This window comes from Cuculus canorus, chromosome 4 (genome assembly GCF_017976375.1).
Source record: "Cuculus canorus isolate bCucCan1 chromosome 4, bCucCan1.pri, whole genome shotgun sequence".
Lineage (NCBI taxonomy): Eukaryota > Metazoa > Chordata > Aves > Cuculiformes > Cuculidae > Cuculus > Cuculus canorus.
Genome location: NC_071404.1, coordinates 37,105,901 through 37,129,073, shown reverse-complemented (window position 1 = coordinate 37,129,073; position 23,173 = coordinate 37,105,901). Strand labels below are relative to the sequence as shown.

The 23,173-nt window shown below is 36.3% G+C and overlaps 1 protein-coding gene across 18 annotated transcripts in view; it reads left to right on the top strand.

The window, feature by feature from the left end:
- TENM3 (teneurin transmembrane protein 3) overlaps nucleotides 1-23,173 on the top strand; it is a 1,341,795-nt gene that overhangs the window by 39,507 nt on the left and 1,279,115 nt on the right. For all 18 annotated transcript variants that reach the window (XM_054065057.1, XM_054065066.1, XM_054065065.1 and 15 more), the window contains exon 2: nucleotides 18,315-18,431. The gene's annotated coding sequence lies outside the window, so the exon portion shown is untranslated. The remainder of the gene's footprint in view (nucleotides 1-18,314; nucleotides 18,432-23,173) is intronic.

The window sequence follows — 23,173 nt, the reverse complement described above, 5'->3', positions numbered from 1 at the left end:
TTTTCTTTAAAAATACTTTGTTACTATGTTGTTACAATATTCATGGATTATATTTGTTTTGTATTTAATGTAAGTTAAGTTCTGTAATAAAATACATGGATAAATGTGTGTGCTCTTTCTGAAATAATAATTTTTAAAAAATACAAAGCAAATTATGGATTTATTACTCTATCCTCTTAATTGCATATTTCAGGGAAGAAAGCCATCAGCACATATCTTAAGTTTCTTATCTATACGTTCATACAGTTATAGTCAGCTCATGTATGTAGCTGATAATTAAAATTATCCTAAATATTAAGTTATTCTATATAGATGAAAGAGTAAGATACAAGAAACATGTTTTGCCTTCTAATTAATGTCTTCAAATTTATCTTAAATAAATGTTAAATAAGAATTTATTATGAACAACTGATTTTTGAAGTAACATGAAGTAGGAATATAATTACATTGGAATTTAATTTGGTTTTAAATTAATGAAATCATTTCAGTCTGAAGTATTCATTGTGCTCTGACTGTACTGTTCTGTTTTCAGGGACTGATTTGCTGTACAGCTTTTAATGTTTGTGCTGTACATTGAGAAGAAGGCTTAGACTTATCTTTGTAAATGAAGGGGTTGGTCTATGAAGCCTTTTTCCATGCTCCTCCAAACAGTGTTGTTCTTTTTTTCACTTAGAAGAAGGGTGTCGAAGTATTGGTTTTCTTGGATCAATGTTTTGACGATTTTTCTCCTGTAGAAACTAGTTTGAGCACTGGGTTGCTGTCATAAGGAAAAAGGGAACTCAGGGCACTGCACTGTTCAAGAAAATAGATTTTACTAACGCTGTTTATTTACCTAGGTAGAAAAAAATGCTTGTAGGGCCTTGAAGTATTTTTTAGCAAATCTATTTTGCATTTCCTTCAGTGCTCATCTTTGTAGTATTAAGGCCTGAAAGACTAAATTATCTTGCTCTGTGGGATTTTGTAGAACTTTGTTCTTCATTCAGCATGTTGGAACCTTATTTCTGTCCCACTGCTTTCTTTTTAGTTGGAGAAAATGTAGGGGGAAATATTTTTGTAGAGTAGTTGGGCAATCAATTTCAATGTTGGTTAAAGAAATTGTAATCACTTTCTATAGCTCTGACAGATCACCTTTTCTTATTTTCACATAGGTACTATTAACATTGTTGTAGAGGACTCTGACTACGGTTATTAGTCAAAGATAGATTTTTGTTGTATGCACTGCTGTACAGTATCTCTAAAGACTGAGAGATTAAAATCTAAAATAAGTGACAAGAAAATGTGTTATATTTTTCACATGAAGATATTCTGTATGGCCTCACTATTTATCTCAATTGCATTTGTTCACTTAAAAATGAAGTTTCATGTAAAGCATTTTATTCCCCCCCCTGCTAGCGAGTGGGTTAGATGGGACAGTAGGAGAAATTTCTTCACCAAAAGTATTACCAGTCACTGGAACAGGCTGCCCAGGGAAGTGGTTGAGTCTCCATCCCTGGAGATATTATTTAAAAGGCATGTAGATGTGGCGCATAGGGACATGGTTTAGTGGTGGACCTGGTAGTTTTAGCTTAACAGTTGGACTCTGTAAAGGTCTTTTCCATCCTTAATGATCATGTGATTTAATTTCCACTTAAAATACAAGATCCCTCACTGGAATGTTCAAATACAGGAAAATTAACAGAACAATCTGTTAATTTCTTACCTTTCTAGTCAATTAATTTAGATGCCTTTGAAGTGTGCTAGTAGTCTAAACTTTTCCTCCATTAATTTTCAGTAGACTTTGCATTAGTGTCCATGATTTTGTCACAAAATGTACTAATCTGACATGTTCAAGCTAGAAGAAATTGCAGTCAGTATGTTGGCTTCTATGACCTGTGTGTGCTGTGAAGCCATATGTCATACTACAAGCCTTTTAAAGGAAAGCAATATCCCAGAAAAAAAATGGATAAGGTAAAGAAGGGTTTTTTTTAAAACCCTATACTCTGTGGGTGCTGCCAATTACTTGCTTGTCTTTCATGTCCTATGAGAAAATCCATTTCGGCTTTTAACTTTTATGATAAATAACATCCGTGTTTAAAAGTATCGATGTTTTTTCTTTGAAGAGTGAACCCATCTGTTGGTAAAATAATATGGTACTAAATGTTCAGTGTTCCTTTCATGTAGGTTATCTACTTAAAATATACATAGCTATTTCAGAATTTCAAAATAACCACAACTATCTCAGTTCTGTTAACTAATATTTGACCCGCTTTAAGATGTTAATGCTAGGACACTTGTAATCCATATTAATAAATCCAGATTATTACATTCAGGTCTACTGGACTATTTATTATTACTCTAGCAATGAAGATTCAATTTTCTGGTATTAAGTCTTTATCTTTTTTTACCTCGAAGTGTTCAGAGTTAGCTGGCCTTCGGAAAAGGAATACTTTGAAAACAGTTTCTGCTGAAGTATTTCCACATTCAGTGTTCTTGCGGGCTTCCTGTGTACAAGCCAATTGATTTTCTAATGTATAATTTATTGAACTTAGATACATCTACTTCTCAGACAATGAAAACAAAAAGAAAAAAAAGTATAGGACTCTTAGTTCAGAGTATTATGTGCAGATGAATTCAGTTTTATGTGATTTCTGTTTTCTTTCCAGTGTTTACATACTTGTATTCTTCCTCAAATTAATGCAAAGTCAATATTTTAATACAAGAAGCGGGAGTTTATGATTCCACAAATGGTAACATTTTAGGCAAGAATGTAATACCTTGAGAAATGATAGGAATTTCCTCATAGTCTAAACAGTAACTGCCAAAATATACTTATTTTTAATTTTAGATTGATTTTGTACTGAAGCTTTCCTTGTGGCTACATACAGTCCCGTGTATGTATGTTCTCTGGAAAACCCTGATTAGGGAAATATATTTTAAAGGCAAAAGATGCCTGTTCTTAAAGAAGACTCTACCTGTCATCAAGACAACCAATTTTGCAGCTAATGTAAAAACTTCATAGGGATAGATTATAAAAAGAACAAAGATTCTTGTGATGACAGAGCATGGTGCTAATATATATCACACCTGAGACTGATGATTAACTCCATACTTTATTGGATAATTTTAATGAATTTTAGTATAGCTTCAAGACATAACACATGCAGTCATTTTTGGATTTCTCATTTTTATAGCCATCAGCAGACTATATCTTAATGGCATTTTGAAAAAGAATGATAAAGGAGTTAGAGCAGTAGCTAAAATAGATTTTCTCACCCATGTACTGTGGTATATGTGACTCTGAAGTCTAAAGAAATGTATAAAGCATGAAACAGATAAGAGCGAAATGTCCATGAGTTTCCTCACGTGGTAAGATGGAGTGTTGCATACATAGATACATCAGTTTGGCTATATAATGCAATTTAGTCTCAACAGAGTTTATTAGCCTAAACAGATTATTTTGAGTATTAAAACATGAGTAAAATTAAACATGACTGTTTTTCTTCCTGTTGTGGAGCTAACATGGGTGTTCAAAGCATGTGCAGGTGACACATTCCATTAAACAGCTTTTCTTCAGTTTTCCTCTTCTCACCATAATATCTCCTAATCAGAATCTTTTAGATTTTTATCAGCTGATCTTTTCCTCTTATGACAGCACAGTTTCAACTCTGAGGACAATGAATCTGTGGAGGTTTTGTTACTGTTGTTGTCTGATTTTTTTCCCCCAGCAACTGAATCCTAGATTTTGGGGGGAAATAATATCTGTCTCCTTCCTGTTGTCATTGATGCAGTATTATCCTTCTCACTTGCCACAATGATGAGTTTTACTTTGGTGCATTTCAGTCACGTTTTGCCAAAGCTTTCCACGTGTACAATGAACTGTTAATGTTAAGAGAAATATCTACAATGAATGGTCATCTAAAAATCACCAAAACACTGGTCTGATTCCCCAAAATTATCTTTGTTGATAAATTTTAAGATAAATAAAACTTGGTAGTATGTGCATTTGAAGTAGTGAATAAAAGCATATAAGATATATTCTTTCTCTGCTTCATTCTCTAATTTCAGTTTATGCAAGTTAGCTCAAGGAGGTAATGTCAATACGAACACAGCAGTGTATTTCATTTGGCTCTTGCCCCAAACCATCTCTTTTGTGTTTTAATAAAAACTTTCTTTTATATACCAGTAAAAAGAAGTTATATCAATGAAGAAATATAACAATAATTAGAAGAAAATCTGTGAGATTATTATTGATGGATTCTTTGAAATAGAATAGACAAATCAGTGGGAAAGAGTTCACATAAAGTTCATATAGTGAATGATAAAGTGTGGTTGAATTAATCAATGTTGCAATTTAAATAGAGTTGGGACAAAGGATTTTATATTCAGGTGGATATAGACCTTCTTATTTGTAAGTTCTTGAAGTGGTGGAAGGCTGCTAACTCAAATACTTCCTGTCTTTCCCCCTAGTCTTACTAGCCCTGCTAGGTTTAAAGAAAATGTGTCTGGGTTTTACTCTGCAGCAGCCACAGTAGTATTGAACCATTCTACCTTGTTTTAATGTACTGGTCCCTAAAATCTAACATTTTATAATTAAGCTGTGTGAAACATCAGCTGGAATTGATGTTTACCTTGACTTGATTCCATTCTAAGTTGGGCAATGTTTAGGAAAACCCTCTTTAGTTGTGTGACTAATTCATCCATGAAGGGAATAACCATCATCAGCTTCCTTACAGCTGCTCTCAAAGATGGAGTGGTGAGAAGCAGAACTGTCCTCCTACTCTTATTAAAAATGTATGAATATAAATTTGGTAGGAACTGGAAACTGAACAGGGAATCACTGTGGAATCACTGTTCTTTTCCGAGGCTGAGATCAATATAATAGGCACAGGTATATATTAAGACTTCTGCAGTCTTTCCACAGCATGAGGAAGAGATTATTCCTTTCTCTTGTTCTGCCTGTTAAAAAGAATAGACTATCTTTGTGAGCTGGATGAAGAAACTAACCATTGCTGCCAAAAGGAAGTTGAGCACAGGCATTTTGCCAGCCCTCATTAGACTATTTTCCTCAAATAAATCAATTTTTTCTCTTAATTCACAACATTGACATTACTGTAGAAATGAGATTCCGTCGAAGTTTAGGAAAGCTCAGGAAAAGCGTTGCTATTATGCATTAGCATATTATTAATTTGTTACACAAATTTATTAAAATTAGAAATCAATTCAGTAATATTTACCTGGTATGAAGCCTGTGTTGATATAGAAAAATTAATTTCAGAAGGATCTGATGAGTCCAACTGAATGTGTGTTAAAATGGCAGATGAAGTAATAATAATAAAAAACAGACCAAAGGCAATAATTCAGCTGGTGAAAAAGCAAGTATTGTTTCAGATACATAATCAGAGGCATTAATGGTATTGACTCTTAGGAAGGCATCTTGTAGTCTTTGTGAATAGAGTTTGGACAGTAGTAATTTAATATTTAATGTAATTGTAGTTCGGCAAATGAAAAGTCCTGACTTATGGAAAAATGAAGACATGTTCCAAGTATGGAATATCATGTGTGTTCCTGGTCACTCCATTCTAAAATGTTACAAAAGAACTAAGGAAACTGCAGAGACTGTTGGATTGTTTAAGGCTGAATTAGCTGAAGAGCTAAAGTAACATCTTTCTATTTACCTAAACACAGTGTCACCTGATGTTTTTTAGAAATGTAGAACAGCTTGATTTAAGCTTGAACATCAGCTAAAAATTAAATTAAGATGATGCTGAAGGTAGATAAGTGGGCAAGTTTTGTGTGGGGTAAAATAATCTGAGAAAATGGTTAATAAAGATAGGAATTCTGTGAACCTTTTTTTTTTTAATTTATTAATTTCTTACAGTATTGCAAAACTGAGCTTTTTCCTGTATGTACACTAACTCTTCTGTGTGATCTTTGCTCTTTCATTTATATGTTTTTCAAATGTATGAATTGGAAAAGTTTGCTCAGTATATTTCTTTGTTATATTTTTCTGAACAGTGACCTCTAATTTATTCTTGTTTATCTATTTCTGCTTCCTTAACTAATACAGAATTAATGTCTAATTAAAACAAACTAAGTAAATCAGAACTTTTTTACTTTTAGTTTTCTGAATCTCACTTGAATTCTTTCTAGTTACTTTTTTAAACTATGTAAGTATTTTTGTTAACTCCTTAGTTATTCAGCTGTAAAATTGTATTTGTTCTGATCCAGGACTTTCCTCACAGTTAAACTACTTTGATCAGAATATGCTAGTAAATGAACAGCAGTTAGAAAGGTACAGTGAGGTCTAGCCACACTGTCCAAACTTGAGGCACCTTCTTTAACTGTCCTGAAATTAAGTGTCTTTTTATAGGCACCATCTCTCCCTTTCATGATACAGGGACTTCAGGTTCACAAATTGCACTCATTCATAGATTACTATTAGTGTTAATGTATACATTGTAATACATGCACATTCCCCACCCCATCTGTGTTTAACCACTTATTTATGTTATTTCCATTCTGTATGGGCTTACATATGTTCAGGTTCCTCAGGTAGTCACAAACCGGATCCTCCCTTACAGTGGGAGGGGCTTTATCCCCTTGGTCCCCATCTTGTTGTCGATTGACCCAGGAGGAGTGAGGAGAGTGGTTGTCAGTGAAGACTGAGGAAAAAATGTTGAGTACCTCAGCCTTCTCCTTGTCTGTTGATAAGATGTCACCGTTTTCATCCCTCAGTGGGGGTACGCTTTCTTTAGCTTCCTTGTCTGGTTGACATACCTGTAGAATCCCCTCTTGTTAAGTCTTCACTTCCCTTGCCAAGTTCAGCTCCAGCTGCGCCTTGGTCTTCCTGACCCCATCCCTACACAACTGGACAGTGTCCCTATACTCTTCCCAGGTTCTCTGTCCCTACATGCACTGCCTGAGCAGTTCCCTCTTACTTATATTGATATATGTATATGCATTTAAGCCAAAAGTATAGTTCTGATCATCTAGATAATACAGCCTATAGTATCATTCTGAGTTCTGTTTGAACGAAGGTTTGATATTAGCATATGAACACAAATATCTGAAGTTAGTTGGGACACATAAAGATCATCCCGTCTAGCTCCCCATCTTGATCTAAATCTTGATTTAAAAATTGCTAACACTAGATATACTACCTGGTAGCTTTGTATGCACCTGTCTCTGTCTCTGTCACTATTCACACTTCTTCTTACACTATCTTGGATAGAATCCCCTGCATCTTAAATATTCCAGTCCATGTTTTCCTTATTGGAAACATGGAATTCTTTTGGTAATCTCTATTTTAGAATACTTCCTTATTCTCCAATCTAAGTTACCATAATCTCTTCAACACATTTCAAGATTCTTTTAAAATCATCAATGTACTTATTTTATGAAGATGACACACACTTTTATTTTCCCTGCAGACAGTGTGTAATAAAAAAAAAAAAAAAAAATTGAACAGTATTTATTTTTCATAAAAGTCCAAGCTGGGTCTGTCTGGAAAAAAAAAAAACGAGCAGCAGGCGACCCCACTGCCTGATATTTGTGTTGTTTCTGTTGTCCAAAGGGAGACTTTTTCTGTGGATCTCATTTTGTAACTTCAAAATGGGTACATTCAACTGATGGAAAAATATAATTACTGTCCTTAAGACAATTTATCACCAAACTACATCTGTGACATCAGTCATTATGAGGTCTAATGCATGTAATTGGCAAATGTGTTTGCATCTCATACTTTATTCTAATTGACACCTACCATATTGCTGCAGACAGCTTTACAGCCCGGATGAATGCTGTTTGCCAAGAGCTATTACTACTTTCTGAGGTAGTCATACACGAATACATTATAGTGAAGATACAGAGTAAAATTTCACTATGTTTTTTTACTGCTCGGGTGTCTAGGTTCGCTAGTTCTGAATAGTGAGGCTTTGACATGCATCAAGTAGATTCTTGGCAGTTTGACGATATGTCACTTCTGAGGGTTTGTACAGTACATCAAAAGAGGACCACTGAAATACTGAAAGGTTACTATGTGCTTTGAAGCACTGAATTTAATTCATGCAAGATGAAACTTTATAAATTAAATCACTGAAGAAAAATGTTTTACTAAAGAAACTACCATTAGACATTTTCTCTCCTGTAATAAGATTGCATTTTGTCATCAGTACTCATGCAAGAGGACAATGAAAGTTATTTTTATGAGTTAGTGAAGGCCATAAGAGACTTTCTAGAGATATTAAATAGTCAGAATACCTACTACAGTGACATGCTGTCAAATCATAAATAGTGGCCTGTCACTCTCAGTGGACTAAATCACGAATTGCTGTTGCTCATATATAAAGGCCTTGAGTAATAAAGGTAAAATAATTATAGCTCTAGTGAGATTAAGATATTTCTTTTTGGTATCTTGGCTATAGCTATTTCATCCCAAAATCTTCTGAGGAAAAATTAGTGAAACACAATATTACTGTATTAAAGTGGTTGCACACTTCAAATATAATAAGTATATTGAAAGTGTAAATCACATTCAGCTGACAAAATATAATGAACATTAAAACATGAAAGCTACATATTTAGCCAGTTTTTATAGACACTTGTATAACACCTAAAAAAATAAATCCTTTGTCATTAACATTTGCAGTACTTCTTTTTTCCTGTATATGAAGTCATATTTTCTCCTTCTGCCAGAGCTCCCTGAAATTCCTTGAACATTAAGGACTACACATAGTAAAAGTCAGACTAATTTTTAAAGTTAAATTAAAATGAAGTCTTATTTCATAATTTGAAGGTGCTATTAAATAAGTGTATCTTAAATTGCCGTTTTCTTTGTCTTTGCAACTTCTAATAATCATGAACTTTAAAAAAAAATAAATTCATTTTAACACACGTTGTAGCTTCAGTAGCTAAAAGCCAGCTGAGAGCTCTGTACTTGAAATATGTTGGACCCAGCAGATGGACCAGTCTGGGTTCATTCAGACATATCTGGATTTTATTAAAAAAACGCAGTTTACCTGGGAGAGAAATGACTAGAAACTTTTCTCCTTTTCTTATAAGAGAAGAACTAATTTAGACAACTATTTTTAGCTTTAATAAGCTCTAAGTGTTTACAAGTAAGTATTGTTCAAACTTCTCTGGGTGTTGCGTAGCAAGCCTTTTTTGCACATTCTTTTCTCATACCATGCTTCTAGACTCCTGTCCTAGGCAGCATGAATTGCATCATGAAATCTTTATGGCTTCATAACAATTTACAGCATAGATATTGTTTACTCATCTGTATTAGATTTTCATTGTATCCAAGTGTGAGGTATGTGGACTTCCACAGACCACATATAACATTAATATAAGCATCAAATCTGGTGCAATTTCTTTCTTCCTTTTGAAAATTTCAAAGTCAAGTTTTTAAACCTTCTTGCTGTCAAAGCCACATTTTCAGAAAGTATGACATTTAAACTCTACATAAATTGGAGACATGGAATTGGCAGATGGACCTCTCTGTAGATAAGGAATTTGCAGGATGGTTGCACTGAAAGAGTTGCAGTCAATGGCTCAATGTCCAAGTGGAGACTGGTAATGAGTGGTATTCCTCAGAGGTCTTTATTAGGACCAGTGTTGCTTAACTTCTTCATCACAGACATGACCAGTGGGATTGAGTACACCCTGAGCAAGTTTGCTGATGACACCAAGCTGTGTGGCATGGTTGACACGCTGGAGGGAAGGGATGCCATCCAGAGGGACCTTGACAAGCTGGAGAGGTGAGCCTGTGTGAATCTTATGAGGTTCAACAAAGGCAGTTGCAGGGTCCTGTACCTGGGTTGGCACAATTCCAAGCTGGATGGAAAATGACTGAGAGGAGCCCTGAAGAGAAGAACTTTGGGATGCTGGTGGATGAGAAGCTCAACATGAGCCAGCAATGTGTGCTTGCAGCCCAGAAAGCTAACCTTATTCTGTGTTGCATTGAAAAGGAGCATGACCAGCAGATTGAGGGAGGTGATTCTGCCCCTCTGCTCGTGTGAGACCTCACCTGTAGTATTGCGTTCAGTTTTGGAGTCCTCAGCACAGGAAGGACATGAATCTGTTAGAGGGAGTCCAGAGAAGGGCCATGAAGATGGTCAGAGGGCTGGAGCACTTCTGCTATGAGGACAGGCTGAGGAAATTGGGGTAGTTCAGCCTGGAGAAAAGCAGGGTATGGGGAGACCTTATAGAAGCCTTCCAGTACTGAAAAGGTACTTACAGGAAACCTAGGGAGGGGCTTTTTATTAGGGAGTGCAGTGATAGGACAAAGGGTAACAGTTTTAAGATGAAAGAGGGCAGCTTTAGATTAGATATTAGGAAAAAAATTTTTACTCTGAGGGTGGTGAGGCACTGGAACAGGTTGCTCAGAGGAGTGTGGAAGCTCCGTCCCTGGAGGTGTTCAAGGACAGATTGGATGGGGCCTTTAGCAGCCTGGTCTAGTGGGAGGTGTCCCTGCCGTGACAGGAGAGTTGGAACTAGCTGATCTTCAAGGTCCTTTCCAACCCAAACCATTCTATGATTCTAAAGTAGTTTTGAACAGCAAGCTTCCACACTACTTTTCATCATAAGACAACCGTTTTTTCAGAATTTCATATTCCTTCACAGGCATTTTCTGGGAGATCTTATTGGAAATGAGATTTATATTTCTAAGTTAGTAATTGGAAATAGCTTTTCTACAGAGGCCATGTTTTCTACAACATACGTTGAACAAGAAAGGTGTATTTATACTAGTAGATAATGAAATCATGTCTTCCATATTTTAAAAGGCAAGAAATGATAGCAATACATATGATAATCTCATTTATATGAAACTCTGAAAATGTGTTATTTATACTGTGAATTATATATCCATAAACAAACAAAATGTTCTCAAAGGTTACCTTAATTATTTGTGTGGAAATTAATTGAAAAAATGGTGACAAACCATCAAAGTAGATATTTCTAAGAAATCTAAGCAATTTTTATATCATTGCAGTGATATAGCAATGTATAGCAACCATTCTTAAACTTTAAATGACACAAAGTGCATCTGCTTTTTGCAAAACACCATTCATCCCTACCCTGCATATGTCCATTTCAAACAGTGGTGCCTTTTTAAAATAGCTTTGCATTTATTTAAAATAAATAGGTATATGCAAATAGTGTAGTGTTATATAAATTATTTTGTAACATTTTTCAAATTTTCAAAAACTCTCTCAATAAAAGCTTTCTAGATTTTATCCCAGAAATATTATTTAGTTCAGAAAGGATATACCAAAGCCATCTAGTTCCACATCCTTCTCAAAACTACTCAGGTTAAGTGAAATCAGGATGGCTGTGGCTGTGTCAAGTCTTGAACATCCCCAGAATTGATTCTGCTACCCCTGTTGCCAACTTGTTGCGGTATTTAACCACCATCATAGTAATTCCACACACTGGTTTCCTCCCTGAGAATCTAATTCAAATTTCTCATTTTTCCATTTGTGTCCGTTTCCTCTTGTCCTATCCATTTGTTTCCTCTTGTCCTATCACTGTGCACCTCTGGTAGGAGTCTGGTATCATTAACTCTACCTCTTCTGTACATAGCAATAAGGTCTCCCCTTAGCTTTGTCTTCTCCAAGCTGAAAAGACCCAGTTCTGTCAATCTCTCCTTGTACAACATGCTTTCTCCTGACCATCTCATTGGCTTCTGCTGGAGTCGCTCAATATGTTGATATCCTGCATGTACTAGGGAGTCCAAAACATAGTACTCCAGATGTGGTCTTACAAGTGCCAAGCAGAGAGGAAGGATCACTTTTCTGGATATGCTGCCTGCAATGTTGGTAGCATGTGCTAGGATGCAGTTAACCTATGCTGTAGAAGCACAACCACTCGTTCATGTTCAGCTTGTCCACCAGGACCCCCAGAACCTTCTTGGCAGAGCTGCTTGCCAGACAGTTGTTTCCCAGACTGCCCCACTGTGCTGCACAGGTAGTTTCCATTCCCAGTGCAAGGCCTTGCTCTTGCTATTGTTTTGCTCCATGGGCTTCTGATCAGCCCATTTCTCTGACCTGTTCAGGTTCCTGTGACTAGCATCCTTTCCATCCAGTGTACTGACTGCCTCCTCCAATTCAGTATCATCCAGGCTTGCTGAAAGTTCTCTCTGTGACCCAGGTTGTTAATGAAGACATTAACTACTGGCTGCCAGCTAGACTTTGCACCACTTACCACAACTCTTTGAGCCTTGGAAGTCCCGCCAATTTTCCATCCACCTTTTAATCCACTTGTGTAGCTTGTTCTCTGTAGTCTGGTGATGATGAAGCTATGGGCTACTGTGCCAAAGGCCTTGCTAAAATGTAGGTGCACAATTCTCTGCTTTCCTCATGGTCACCGCTGCTGGTCACCCATGACAGAGAGCAAAGAGGTTGGTCAGGTGTGACCTGCCTGTGCTTGCTGCCTGGGCAAGAAATGGCTTCCAAGAAGATCTGGTCCGCAATATTTCCAGGGACTGATTTAAGGCTTATTGGCTTGAAGTTCCTTGAGTTCTGCTTTTGGTTGTCATGGAGTGTAACAGCAGCTGCCTTCAAGTCACGACAAACATTTCAAAAACTACAGCCAGCAGCCTTTTAAGTTACATCTGGCAGCTCTCACCTGGTCCCATGGACTTGAATATGTCCAAGGGCATTAAGAAATCCACTACTCCTTCCTCTCCTGTGGATGTTGCTTCACATCCATAGACTCTCATAGGAGGCTCAGAGAACTGGAATGCTTGAGGAGAAGCCTTATCTGTGAAAACCGAGGGGAAAAAAGGCATGAAGTACGTGGGCTTTTTGCCCATCACTTGTCACCAGGTCCCCTATCCCACACAGCAGTGGCGGCAGCCTCCCCATAGCCACCTCCTTGCCAGTGGTGTGTGCATCCACGCAGTAAAAGGTGCAGATTCAGAGCTGCCCTGCCCCTTGCCCTGCCTTGCCTGACCCCACCAACATCCATGCCAGCAGCTGCATGGAGCCAAGCAGCAGCCCCTCAGCAGTGACTCTGGCCCTGCCACTTCTTGGAAGACCAGGAACCCATAAAAGCAGCAGGGAGAGAACAGCCCCCGGCGGGAGTGCAGCTGCTGGTTCCCTATAGTATACCACAGAAAGAACTGATCAGTCTCAATATCACACCTAACCTGAAGATCTCTTGCCCAGACAACTGCATGTGGATTGCAGCACTGAACAGGACAGGTTTACAGGGTCCACCGTGATAATAGATACAGCTACCAGACAAAAAAACTGCCAGGAGCTGGACAGCAGACAGGCAGAACAACTGCCAGGAGCTGAACATGTCCCAAAATGGGCATGTTTTTGGCAGGGAAAATAAGGGGTAGGGCTACTGAAATCAGACTTACTAGCAAGGCATGACCCGGAGCTTATAAAGGGACAAAGCAAGGTTCAGATTTTGGAGAACACTCTCCACCAGACTGAGCATTGGACTGACGGGATGCCGCCATTCCATGGAGGTAGCTATCTTTATATCTCTCTCTCTTTCTTCCTTTCTTCCCTTTTTTCTTTCCTACTTTCTTTCCTTCTTTCCTTCTCTTCCGATGTGTGCCTCATAGCCAAATAAATAGTGGCACATGACCTCATTTAAGTCTTAATTCTGTGTCTGAGTATACAAGCTAAACATCTTTCCGGCAGGTATCGCTCCCTCACAGCACGTGGCAGCCAGTGGGGAGAGGAGAGGGTGCAGTGGCCCCGTGGGTAGTGTGCAAAAATCTTGTCCTGGTTGCCTCAGACACAGAGTCAGTGAGTTCCCCCAAGGCTGGGAGAATGGACTGCAGTTTGTGCACTTCGTTGTTTTTCTTGCTGAGCTGTAGGGCTCTCTCAGGAAGTAGGAATGTTTTCAGAAGTTCTTTGTAGGCCCTAAAACTGTTCTTTTCATCCATTAAAGAATTCTGCTTTTTTTACCTTTAACTTGCATAGTTTAAGAGGGGCAGCCTGTGGTTAGACATAAATTGTGAATAAGGAGGGAGAAGTTTGTGAGAGCCCGTGTAGAGCCAGACACCACCATTGACAGGAAGAGCAGCCAGGATGAGAGAGGCTGTGGAGGAGGATTCAGCTGATGTGAGAGATGAGTCTTACGCTTTCTTACTGAAAGGGCTTTAGGAAGTGGGAAAGGCTTCTTAGTAGGTTACTATTTTGTCATGGAAAGAACAGAATTTATAGACTCTCTTGGTTGAAGAAGACCTTTGGGATCATGGAATCCAACTGTATGTGTCCACTACTAACCCACATCCCTGAGCATTTCATCTACCTGTCTTCTAAACACCTCCAGGAAAGGTGATTCAGCCACCTCCCTGGGCAGCCTGTGCCAGTGCCTGATAACCCTTTCAGTGAAGAAATTTTTCCTATGTCTAATCTGAACCTTCCCTGGTGCATCTTGATAGAAAAAACAATTTTAAAAACATAGCTTTGGAAAGGGAAGAAGAGTGAGGGATTTTTTGAGTGGTTTTGTTTGCTTGTTTTGAGGGTTTAGGTTTTCTTTTAGTTTTTATTTATTTATTTATTTATTTACTTTATTTTATTTATCTATGAGCTTCGTGGGGGATATTGGGTGTAAGCCCAGACATGTGCTGCTGGAAGATTAAATAGAAATACAGCAAAATAGGAGACCAGAATGAACAGATAGTTTTCTGGCAATATTTTGATAGATAATCCTTATCTAGCAAGCTATTATCATGGAAGCACAATAAAATTACAAGACCAAACTGCTTTTCTTGGGGTCATTTTATGTTAAGGGTGAGATATTAAAGAATGGAGAAGCCAAAGGAAGTCTTAGGAAAATAAAATTAATCTAGTACTTAAAATGAGATACAGATGTTAAGATAGTCTTCTCGCCAGGAAGAGCTGATATTTCTCATTGGTTTTATATGCCAAAGAGACTAGTCTCCCAAGGCTTTGTGTAAGCAGAAGACTATGTGTGGGGAGGGGGTGAAGATGGACTTCAGTGCATTTGTATTGGGTGTATGGTGTGTGTTAAACTTTCCTTATGCAGTGAGCTATAATTTCCTCCATGATGATCCTGCAGTAGAACTATGCTGTATATACTAAGGTCTGTGGAAACTTGTAGTCCCTAACCTTCATCCCAGTATTAAAGAAAGCAAATTAAACTGATAGAACAGAGAGGACCAGGTGCTGAGAAGGAAAACTAAGGGCAAAATTGAGCTAGAGTAGCAGAGAAGCTGAAAAAATACAGGCAACAAAGGTATATAAAATACTTTGTTGCTATGAATATGTAGTTGCCCATATCCTTCAGCAGTTTCTGTGACAGGGTAAAGGAACACCAAATAATGTGACACTCTGTTAAGCTCAGTTTGTTAAGATGTTCAAGTGAGGGATAGGCTGTGTCAGGGAGGTCTGCACACGTGTATACATATACATGGTTAACTGAGACCTGCCTCTGTTATCTCCCCTGTGACTTGTCACAGCTGAATCTGGGGAAATGAGACACTTGCTGTCAGTGATCTTAGATTAATTTAGCTATGTCTTCTGTATTCTTTCCTTTAAGTAAGATACTTCCAGTAATCTGATGATTACACTTCTCTATTTAAAGAGCTTGACCCAGTAATATAATATGTGTCCCAAACCAAAAGCATCCATTTGGAAAATAGGTTATATTTAAAAAAAAAAAAAAAAAAAAAACAAAAAAAAAACCCAAAAGCATTTTCTATTTCAAACATAACAAAAGTATAGAAAAACTCATTCTGTGCATGAAAGTTATCTAAAGGTATATAACTAAAGACACTGTTGCTCAAAAGAAATCCTAACTGAAAGATCAGATGAAATGATGGGACAAATTCGTGTACAATTGCATAAAAAATTAAAAATGAAACATGAACAGTTAATTACCTATATCATTTTCTGTTAGCCTCTTTATGTGAGATAAGTAGTGTACAGAAAGTGGTAGAAAATTGTGGAGAGTTTTGTAGAGACGTGGTTTGAGGAGAAGGGACTTGAGAAAATACAGCTGGTGAAGCAATAGCAGCTTTGTACAAGGACACAGTATCCTTGAGCAAGAAGTTAGGTGATAACAGGATATAAAAACAGGGCCTAGAAAAACCACAAACATCCTAGGAATGTAGCAATAGAGGCAGGGCTGACATTCTGTATTGGACCAATGATGAGCCTTACTTTTGCAATATGTATGAGCCTTATTACTGCTATTATAAAAGCATGCCTATCGTATCAATAAACTGAGACTTGTTGATCATCATCGGATGTGCTTGTCTCCCGTCGACTCCATCAGAAAATTCAAAAGTCAGTATTAGAATCTAGTTTTAGTGATACGTTAGAATGCCTTGACTTTAGTTATTAAAACAAATTAATTATGCAGGAAGTCATGCCTTCTCTTAGAAAAAACAGTAAAAAGTATCTAATTGCAAGGCTACCCCAACTAGAAACAGTAGAACTGTCTTTGTTCAGGTCTTGATTTTGTGCAAAGACTGTTCTCTGTATGATTTATGTAGCCGAAGGTACTCGTGTACAGAAAAAAAATATTCTTTATATGGTGTCTAGTGACAACATATTTTGAGAACTTCAGGATGGTAGGGCTGACAGTAAGACCTTAAGAAATATCCAAAGAATTGTAGATATTTCTCTCAACTGCATTTCTGTAAGTGATCCTAAATTATTAAACCATTCTTTCAAAGGATCTATAAGAGATGGTGAGAGTCAACAGCGAGCATAGATTTGTAGGCAACAACTCAGACCTACCCTATGTCTTAAAAAAAATATCATAGCAAGCCTTAAGGAGTAGAAGAATATAACTTGAATTTAGTAAACTCAATTTTGATAATCTCATGTGGCATTCTCTTAAAAGTTTTTTATTTATTCACAGTCACTCTTCACCAGTCACTGAAGGTGAATGAGAAGCGCAGTGCTGTAAGAGTCTCGACTTGGTCGAAGGTTATTCCATAACTTTGTTGGTAGTTATCGAAAAAGGTGGTAAATCTCCTCTTAAGCTTTAGGAGAGAAGATGAGAGGAGTATATGCACCATGCCATACTGTTACATGTGGAGCTGGTTCCAGATTTTTTGCTTTCTTAAGCAAGTGTTTGCTCTTCCTTCATATCAGCAATACCAGAGCTCAAGAAGTGTTGAAATTCCTGGTAGGCATCCTTTGGCAATGTTAGGGATTTAAGGCATAGCATGCTAATTTCTGTCTGCCTCTTTACTGGACTGATAGTCCGTGACAGAGGTGCAAGGGATAAAATATCTGAAACTGCTAAACCAAGATCCAATAGAGATCTTTCTCTGCAGATCTTTAGGAGTGTAATGTGTAAGCATCCAGTGAAATAATTTGTAGGCTCAAGTTTTCAATAAGGACAAACAACATAATGTACCAAGATATTGATGGTTCATGAAATTATTAAAGACATTGAAAGAAGGCTTAGAACGAGGTTTATTTAACCTAAGAAATGAGAAGAATGTGAATAAGTATATATAAAATTATTGCAAAAGGATATCAGCATAAACTATTTGCTGTCTCCAGTTTAGATACAACAAGAAGTAGTGGGGTTTAATTTGTAGCAAAGCATAGATGCAACACATAAGGAACAGGTCTTTGAGAAGTAAGAATGGTTAACTCCTTGGAGTAGATTTTTTTTTGTCTGGAGGATAGTCCAGCTTTGACTCCAGCTATTTAAAGAGAGTTTGAACTGGTATTTGTCAGTACTTGTTTAGACGTGAAGCAAGATGCAGTTGAACTCTCCTTCCTGTAAGAAATGCCAAGGCATGTAAACAGGCTCTCTTTCTGCTTTATTCCTGTCACTTTTTAAATCACTTTCTGTGGAATTCTGCCAAGTATGAAAATAAGAACCAAGAGATGGAATAGAAGCTACTTCTTCTGTTTCTGCTGAATAAGATAATGTCACATGTTTCAATTTCTACTGAAAATTATGGATTAACTCTACTATTAAAATAAACATAACTATTTATTTAATGAATTTTGTATACTACAGTTGTTCTACATGCTAAATGGAAACCTGGCTGTGCTGTTTTGGAAAGCTGGACGAATTTCGCCTGTGGTAATTGTCTTTCTCCTCTCAGGCCACCAGATAGCTGTTTAGGTGTAACAATTACAGCTGTTTGATTCTACTTGCCAGCTTTGAAACTGAAAAACTTAGGGATCACTTGGGTACTACAACATTAAGCAAAGACAAAATTTAAACTTTTGTCTTCTGTATTGTGATAATTGCAAATTGATAGTACAGACTTCGGAGTAGTTTATTGTTAAATATATTCTTAATTTCTAATAATTTGGTTTATGTTATTTTCTATATTTATTTATACTTACTTTTTACTGGTTGTTTCCTAGGTGTATCTACAGAAAGACAGAAAATTAATCACAGGAACAGAACACACTTTGGATTTTCTTCTGATTTGTAGACTACACTGAATGAAGTCTTGAATCCACTTACAGCACCACCTTCCTGTAAGTAGGCTCAATCATTGTGCAACACTGCACAATAAAGTTTTGTTAGTTTTCTGAGTAGTTCAGTACTTCTCAAGCAAATATCTAATTCAGTGTTCTACCAGAAAAACACTGTCATGTATTTATGTGCACATATAAGAAAGAAAAATGTGAAGGCTTAAAGCATCTTCGGACAGATGTTTCCTCACTGTCTTTTTTGAAATTCAAAATGAGAAGGAAAGCCAAGAGTCACAAACACTACTCGCCAGTTTTTAGAAGTCTTAATTGTACACTATGGGAGATGTAACAATGAAGTTACAAGGCAAGAAAGATGAGAAATAGAGTTGCAACATGAAGGGGGCTATGAAGGTAGCTATATCTACTTCGTTCTTGTCATCTTCTATGTATGACACTTAACACTAACAATGAATCATAATTTTTTCCAGCTTTTAAATTAGTGTTGTTAGATAGCATGGCTTTGCAACATCAACGCTAAGAGACATAGCCTACAGTTATTGTCTATGGTCACTCGTGGTTATGTGCCTCACAGTTAATCTCAAGGCACACAGGAAGATAATCCTTAGATGAGCAGAATGACAGTCAAAGTATTTGTTGTGATTAGTAAATATTGAACATTTTTTAAAATCAGATTCTATCACACTACTGCAAGGTGAGATATAAAGCTCCTTGTCGTGGAATTGAATGGATATCTTGAGATATTTTGAATTCAAAAAATATCCAGGTGTATAAATTTGGGTCCTCAGTTATTTGTAATGGATATTTGGATTGGCATACTTCTTTTCTGGATTCAGAGATATAAATGTCACATACAAAATAATGCCATGGAGGTTTTGTGATTTATTAACAGAAACAAAAAATGGAATATTGTGCTGGCTTATTTAATGGGCTGTTATTTTATATGGTTGAAATGTGTAGACATGCAAATTCTCCTAGATGATAAAAATGCAGTGTGCTGATGAGGGGGAAATATACCAATATGCTTTAGAAGTTTGACTCCTTGAAATCATTGAAATTCAGTCTTTGATGTTTACTGGATTATTCAGTGCAAGGGAACTAAACTATAGGTCCAAAACTGCAAACTGAGAATGTTTTTTGTTATAAGCATTTAACACTGTCAGGGTCAAACATATCAGTGTGACTTTGGCTCTTTATTTTCTGTCATACGGTGATGTATCTGCATCTACTGAAAAGGCTCTTAAATAAGAAGAAGTATTGTAGGTTGCTTCATATGATTTTTTGCTTAAAGGTGACTTTTTGCAGGGATCTGTAGCTTGCCGTCTGTTGCTTAAATCTCTGAACATTTCTACTGTATTGAATGGATAGTCTTTTTAGCCTGGATTCATTATTTTGAAATAGGAGGCGATGCTTATGAGATCAGGCCGTGTAAGGTTATCTTAATGCTCTTTTGTTTATATCTGCACTCATGACATTAGAATCTTCCAGAAGGGTTGGCGTTTTGAAAGAGGGAGACAGGTCTCAATACTATGTTTCTAAAACATATATGGAAATGAATGGATGATTGGAGGAGAAGAGATGATAGACTGACTGTCTGTAGTGTAAATTCAAACTGTTCTAGATAGGAAGTAAGAAGTTATAATTACCTCTACTAAGTGAGAAACTTCAGACAGATAAGACAGAAAGCGTTCAACCAGAAGATGGAAATTTGCCAGAAACAAAGTATCACATGTTTTCTTCTGCTTAGTGAGACTTCTTCCTTCCAATGGCTATGATGAGCACTGTTTGCAAGTTTTTTCAGCTTGGCTAGTCAAAACCTGATGACCCCAGCGGAACACTAATATTATTTTTAAATGCATGGAGATTTCACTGAAGGAACTAAACCCCATACAGGGCCTGAGTGCAGTCAAGTGGATGAAGTGTTTGCCTCTTCTTCTCAGCTTTCTTTTGGATATTTTAGATATATTTGTAACACTACAGCATGCTTTTAATGGCAGAGCTGTTTTTCAGTAGTAACCATTTGTGTATGAAATAATTGAAGTTTGTACAATAAAGCATAATTCAATTTACTTGAACATGTAAATTGGCTCATTTATGAGTCACTTGTGCATATCTGGTATGGGAGTATTGCACATGATAAGTTAGGAAGTATACAGTAATTGACATATAATAATATTGAAACAGATTGTCCAATACATTTATTTCTTTGACAAAAACTGATTGATTTTAATTTGTTGAATTCTTTACTGCTCTCTCATTGAAGTGAAAGTATACTTATTAGAAGAGCATTGACTGTGAAGTGTAGTGTGTTAAAATCTGATAATTTCTTTTGTCAAAGAAACAAATCATGAGATTAACTCAAGAGTTCTTGTTAAATTTAATGTGCAAGGTAGTGGGAACACAAAAAAAATGCTTTATGATGAGTTTTTGTCAATCTGTATAATTTTTCAGTTAAGCAGTCATAAATCAAGGAATATTGTATTTTCTGAGGCTCATTAAAGAGACATTATACATTAGAGTAGTGAGGCAGTCAGCATAATGAAATGATGAATGCCTATAACTATCTGTATGTAAATGATGTGAGACAGATTTGCTGGTGCTACAGAGAATAACAATCTATTTGACAGTTCCCTGTAGGTACTACTTCTGGATACAAATGACAGATGTTAAATGTAAACCTCTTCAACAGCAAGCACTTATTAGCACTCAGTGGGGAAAAAATGGCAATATAGAATAAGACAAATAGCAGATAATGCCATTTAAATAACTTTGTTCTTACAAAGCTTTGTTGCCAATGTGTTAAAATCTGTGAGGCTGGTTTTCCTGTTTGCTTTCTTTCACAAAGATTAGGTAGGCAAGAGAACATTTTGGGATTTAAAAAACTCTGATTTGAAACATTTGAGAAAATTCACTCTTGAAGGAAAATATATGTGTGCCCTTTCATCAGCAAACTTTTCTAAAATGTTATTTTGTAAATATTTATCAAATCATTATTATCTCTGATAAATATCAATACTGTGTATTTTTGCTGCCGTTACTTGATTTACAAAATTAGTTTTAATTATTTGCATTTTTTTTTCCATGATAGAATGTAAAACTGTGGTGTTTCAGATCTGTCATTTTAATGCATAAAGAGCAGAACTAGTTAATGAAACCATGTTAGCAATAGCAAATGCATTTTAAGACATCTTACAATTTTGTTTCTAGGCCATTTGTCTCAGTTCCAGCCTGAGATGCTACTCCTAGAAGTATAAAATATTAATCTGTGTGAGGTTTATGTTTCAGTAATAATCCAACTCTTCAACAGAGATCAGCTTTAAAGTAGTTCAGGAGACTATCAAAACCACTTGATTTATTTCTTATTCTACTTTGTAATAGATTAGGTTAGGGATTTATATTTCTTTAAAGCATGAATCTAGGCACATGAATTGATTTTTCAAATTGTCAAAGCTTACTTTAATGCTTTTTTTTTTTTTTGATATAACATGTCCTTAATGAAACTGCCAGCCAAACTGCTACTTTAAAGATTAATATATTGCATCCTAAGAGTGATGCAATGTCTACATGCTTAGATTCCATATGGCCTTATGTCTTTTAATATTATGAAAACTGTGACACTATTTGTGCTTTTTCTTTTGTTATCTTTTGTCAGCTGTTAAAGCTACCTTGTATTACTTGCACTAAATCTCTTTGGAATTTAGTGTTTCGCTGCACCACTGCAGATCTGTAATCCCCTTTCATGGTGTTAAATTATCAGCCACATGTGCACTGTGTCTGGCTTACTGGATGTATTTATTGTTCCCGGGGCTACTGTGCTTGCTAATTTGTTTCTTTATTGCTTTGCCTTGAGTTACCAAACACTCACCCTCTGTCCCTTGAATTCTTAAAAGAACAACTAAAGTTCATTCCTATGTATTTTTTGCTATTAGTTCTCATTGTTGGAATTTGAATCTAGATGATTTGCTCACATGGATCCTGGTCGGTGTTTATGTAGAACAGCTGAGATTCAGGAATATAGAATGTGAATATCATCTCAGAGGGGTGAGGAGAATAAAGTTAGGTTCTATAAGAGAATTTAAGCAACAATCTGTGACTGAAACAGACTTCCCCAATAGTCAGACTTTGTTTGGAAGTAAGGAGGAGTTTGTAAGTCCAGGAAACGTGTTCTATATAAACTTCCTAGGATTATGTCTGTTTTGAACGTTGTTATACCCCAAAATGGAAGAACTAAACTGTTTCATTCAATCACGATGCGAAACACAGAAACTAAGATGACTGCATCTAAAATTAAATTCTCTCTGTCTGTCTGAGGTTGGACCTATATGATTCTGTGTATTCCTATATAATGTTGTGTAAATTACTAGAAATTAGTCTTTTACAGGTGTTTCTAGTAAATATGTTTATTTGATGAGTCAATGGTTATAAGTTATTCACCAATTTTAAGTACTTTCTTTATGCATATAATTACAGACTGTAGAGACTACATAAATACAAAGATATACTAAGTATGCACAGTATATGCATGCTTGTAAATATAGACTAAATACACACTATATGAATAAATATTTAATGTATTTTTATTTTTGGGAAACAATGACAGGTTAATAATTTACAATATAATGTAATTCCTTCCAGCACTTTGAAAAAAAATTGCTTTGAAATGACTCCTCAAACTTTTTTTGACTACTCAAAAGACATACCAGAAGCATAAATGTTTCATTGCCTCATTACCTCTGATTTGTATAAGTAATAAACTTATACAATGACATCTATGTAAACTGCCAAAA